This window comes from Globicephala melas, chromosome 11, assembly GCF_963455315.2.
Source record: "Globicephala melas chromosome 11, mGloMel1.2, whole genome shotgun sequence".
NCBI lineage: Eukaryota > Metazoa > Chordata > Mammalia > Artiodactyla > Delphinidae > Globicephala > Globicephala melas.
The window spans coordinates 95,131,447-95,136,816 of NC_083324.2; positions in this window are offsets into that span (position 1 = coordinate 95,131,447).

The window sequence follows — 5,370 nt, forward strand, 5'->3', positions numbered from 1 at the left end:
TCCTCTGGTATTCATGAATTTAGCCCTGTTGTAGCATGTTAAAGACGACAATGAAACAGCTGAACAAATAAAAAAAGTAAAATAAAATTTTATAAATAATTAGTATTACATTTAGCTTTTCATTGAACTGAAAGAAAAAAGTGATATTGGACCCTGGGAAGATTTTTAACTTGAGTGGTTTGATAACCGTTCTATGTATTGTGGGGAGAAAAAAGAAAAGTTTATTTTATTCCACTGTCCTCCCTTAAAAGCATCATTTGAGCAATAAATGAGTATTGTCTTTAAACCGAGGGTTAGGGATTCCCCCCCCCCTTTTTGTTCAAAGAACTTCAAACATTTGGGACCACCTGGTATTCTGTATTTTCACTGGCCATTTTGGAAGCAGTTCTAGCTGTATTGTACTGAGTTGTGCTGGCAGTAGTTTCCATGCCTGTCAATGTATCATAGTCCTTTGTTGCCCAGATAAATAAATATTTGATACGCTTTATGTCGATTTTTTTTATTCAGTGGCTGTCTTTACCCAGGCGTATTTTTGTTCTTGGCAGTATTTTTTATTCAGTACGGTTACAGTAATTGAGTTTAACTCTCCCTTGGCAATTGCTCCTTGCAATAAGCAGCTGAACCCATTGTTTCCCTCAAGTATAATAAAAACTTACTTTCAACTTGGAGTTCAGAGCAGGGTATCATTTAGATATTCCACTGAGTCTGTATTCAGACAAATGACACAATAAAACCCAATGTATTCTTTTGGATAAAAGATTGTTTGTACTGCTAAAGGAATGACATACTATCTTTTCCTTACTAGAAACATTAATTTTATTATTAAAAATAAAGTTTTATTTATGTTGATCCTTTAGGTTTTCATTTGTGTTTTGAAAACCAAAATATAAAACCTTCAGAGCCAAACATTAAGGATGACAAGGAAGATGGAGAGCAGACAGAAGAACCGCTCGCTCGCCCTCCATAGCTACTTTGGAATCTGTCTCGGAGGATAACTGAAATTTAAACTGTTAGTTCATTAACACAAAGGAAATACCCACTGCAAAATTCACTTACTTGCTCTGGCTTCTCAGTGGCTAAGCCATGCAAATGAGTGAAAACTAGCTCTAGTTTTCTGGGAAGAGTGGCAGAAATGTACATGGAGCAGGGACAGAGAGGACACATCGTCTCCCACGTATTTTAATATTTCATTTAGAGATGAATTCATTACTGTGCTGTTCGTAGTAGCTCTTGAGGTAGCAGAGGGGACTGGGAAACTCTGTTGGTTCCCAGAATCTTTTCTGCCTCCCCCTAAATGCGCACCCACCCCTTTCCCTCACCACAGGGCTCCTCCTAGGACCTTTTAGAAATACAAAAGCGTCTCTGAGGTGGGGCGGGGAGGCAGGGGGAGGGCTGCGGATCCCGCCCCCCGCAGGCCCGTCCTAGCGCTTAGCCCTCACAGAAGGAAGGACTTCCTGTACATAAAAATGGCGAATTCAGAGCTTTTGTAAACTGATTTGGAAAGTCTTTGCTTTGGGAGTGAGGAGGATTTTTAATGGTTTAAAAGAAGAAAGTGGAGGTTGTTAACTGGAAGGTTCACAGGAAAGGTCATAGGGAAAGTATCTAGGCATACATACCGGAGGAGATTCAACATTTGTTCTTCCGGTTTGACGTTCTGAAGGACTAAAGAAGCAAAGCATTAGACAGTGTCCGTTTTGCAGACTTTTGCTTTCTAATCTCCTTATGGAAGCCGGTGTAAAATCAATCTCGACAGACGAACGAGAGTTGGTGGACTCTAAATTCTATTTTCCGAAGCCAGAGAATTCATAACAATGGTGGGTTTAAAAAAAAAAATTGCAGATGGAAAGTGTACTCTCAGAACGCGATGCGGCAATTGTTTTTTAAAGCGGTTATTTATTATTTCCTAGAGAGACTGGTTAACTGTAACGTAGATGTAACAAAATAATGAGGCGAATGAACCCTAACTGTACATACTCTTGACAGAAATGAAATGCACACAGCACCGTAGCAGGTGAAGTGAAGCATTGTCTATCAAGGCTGTTTTTCTTGGCTGCATCTCAGATTGTGTGAGGATCCTAACCTCAGGCACAATAGCATTCATAAACAGCCATACATTTGCTTCTCTTTCTCCAATGACACATAAATACTCATTTTAAAACGAAAACAATCGTATTAAATACGATTCATTCATATCTGGATTTACAGATGCTTGTTGTGTTGGAAAACCCGAACCCAGTATAATCCTTGCATCCTGAGAAGGATAGAAGGGAAATAGTGTGTCAGAACATTACAAGGTCACAATAAACAATGGTTTCCAAATGCACAGAATTAGTTGTTTTTATTCTGTAGTAGGACATGCGGAGGATCATGATATTGTCATTTTCTTTTTCTTTTTTTTTTTAAACAAAACATTTAAAGAAACTACGCATATTTTTAAGGGGTGGGGCGATTGGAGGGGGTGTTATTAAAAATGACTTTTATGGCTATATGGATTTTGGCTTTCTCTGTTGTGACCAACGTGTATTTTCTAAAACACATGGTGATTACTTGACAGGTCAGGTACTTATATACTGACAATAGTGATTCTCTTTGGATTGACTCAAGTTAGGATACACAGTTGAATTATGAGGGTGCTTGCTAGGCTGTGCTAATTACCACGCCCAATTTTTACGGGAACACAATGTTCCTTCCAGTTTGGCAGTCATCATTACCCCTTCTATTCTCCAACACCCTTTAAAAATCACAATCCAATCCATTCCTCCCCCAAATCGAATATTAATATAATTTGAGTTCTTGACGGAACTACCATCAGGACTGCAATGCCCCGCAGCTGAAATAATATTTAAAATAGAAGGGATTTGACATTTGAGAAGTCAGTGGCTTGAAATACCCAGTTGTACTTAGCTAATTCAGTCCTTAACCTCTGGTTTCAAATAAATCAATTACAGTCGATTCCACTTCAGTTCAGAAGTGCACAGGGTTTTAGTTAATTGAATACATTGTATTCACTTGCTAGGAATATTCATTTATCAAAATTTCAAATTTAATGTACATTTCTTTACAACTCAGGTTATGTTGGATTGCACAATCAGATCAAATTTGCCCTGGTTTCCTCAAATGCTGCTTAAAATCTAAATTTCACCACTTTTTACAAAACAATGTCTCCCCATTCCTTTCTCAATCAAAAGTAAATTCATAATAATTCCAGGTCAGGCAGGAGAGCTGCTTTCTCCCCACAAAGAAAAAAAATCTCATATGTGGTCATCAGCCTTGTGTTAAGTTTAAATAGGTTAAGAACAGAACTGGATTAATTAAGTTTTTAAAAAAGTATTGACCTGAAATTTAAAAAAAATTACGCATGGTTTCCATTAGAGCTTAACTTTGCTGCAGCTGACAGGTATGACAGCATTTTGTGGTCTTAAAGCCGCAGGCCCCTTTTCTTAACCCTCTCTCTTCCTCTGCTTCCCCCCTCTGGCTTTTGGAGAAGTGCTTGAATAAATAGCAAATTGTTAACTGAAAGCAGTGCGGTTAAACGTGCCCAAATGAAGTTGTGCTTTAAACAGATATTGATGTATGCAGTGTTTTATATTTATTGTTTGTAGCATCCTGCTGGCAGTAGTTTACTGTTTGGAAAGGAAAGGGGTTAATTAGCGTCATTATCAATCACTAATGCTTGCCTAACGTGTCCAAAGAATAATCAAGTTAGAGGACGGCATGAAGCCAACAGCTGCTTCATCCCAGTTACAGATCTCCTCCTAAGCCACTCAGTTCTGGGGTCGTGCGGGGGGTGGGGGGATGGGGAGGTGAAGTGAGGGGAAGAATCCTCATTACTTGGGTAAAAGGGCTATAAAAACAAGAGATCCAAGAGGCGGAAAGTACAACGTAAATAACCAGCACTTTCATTCTCTGAGTTACAGGTGCAGAGATGGCAGTGGTCCTGAGGCAAGGACTCGTTCTTTAATTTGTTTGATTATCCAAGTTGGGCATTTGAACATCTATGTTTCCCTATGGCTTAGCGCTATGTGGTAAAAAGGCATCTAAAATGCGAGGAGAGAAGAAGAAATAACCCATACAGGCCACAGACAAACCCAAGTCAACTCCCAGCAATCACCCAACAGTCCATGTCAGAAGAATGAAACCACAGAACACACCAGGTAACAGCAGTTCTCACACCTCTTAGGATGCTTAGGGGTATTTTTCCTTGTGAATTTCAACGAACAATTCTTTTTCATATTAAACTAGCTTGCTGCACAGGTATGCCATGTCAGCTTTCCATTGTTATTGCTACGATGATACTGTCCTCCTTGTGACACACCGTGGGAGAGAAACTGAAAAATTTGACCCTGTGATGGGTTTCTCCTAGAAGCTTGTCTTTAAAAACATTATTTGCCAAGTTAACCATGAGTTAAGAACTAAAGACTCCGTTAACAATCAGAGTTTACTCAACTGTTTTTCCGAGGGCAGGAATGAATTAGTCCAAGGTGGAGTATTTATTAACAGAGAACAATTGTATGATTGAAGAAAACTATGATTTCTGTCTACAAAAGCAGTAGCCCAAACTCATCTTTGCCCCTACGGACATAGATGAGAAACATTCTCAATCAAATCATGAACGTTAAGTCCTTCCCCGAAGAAGTAATTGCCGTTTCCCATGGAAGACAGCAGGGTGGCCGACAGAGTGGGGAGAGAAAAGGATGTTGGAATGGAAAACTGTGTAATTCACGTGTCTTGTGTTCAGGGAAGGGAAGGTCTTGTGTTTAAAAAATGTTCTTCTCCTTAGGATCATGACTGAGAAAAGGAAAGGAGGGAATAAAAGAGATCTGGGGCTGAACCTGGGAGCCCTCTAAGTGTTAATCATGTGTAAAACTGTATTTTTTTCATCTTTGATGCCTAAAAGGGCAGTGTTGAACCAACTTTGCTTTCACAGAGAGATTTATTTTTTAACAAAAGAGCAACGCAGCATACTGCTAGAGAAATATAGTTAGAGAAGAAGGAAGCTCAGGGGAAGATGACCTTTCCACAGTAGATACTTATGGATACATACATTTCTCTCCATCCTCCCTTCCTCCCTCCTTCCTTCCTTCCTTCCTTCCTTCCTCCCTCCCTTCCTCTCTTTCCACCCCCCTTTCTTCCTTTTCTCTCTGTCTCTGTCTGTCTGTCTCTTTCTAACCCAAGAATAAGTTTAATGTCTTTGGGGAAAAGCTTTGGTAGAATTAGCTTGATTCTCCACGCTAACATCCATTTAGAAGTGGGAATATTTTCACCAGCAGGGCAGGGATTTTTCTCAGAGTGGCCCAATTCCATGCTATGCTTTTTTTGCACGTGATTTTTCTGTGGAAACAAAGATTATATCTGCTAAGTTTCAATAAC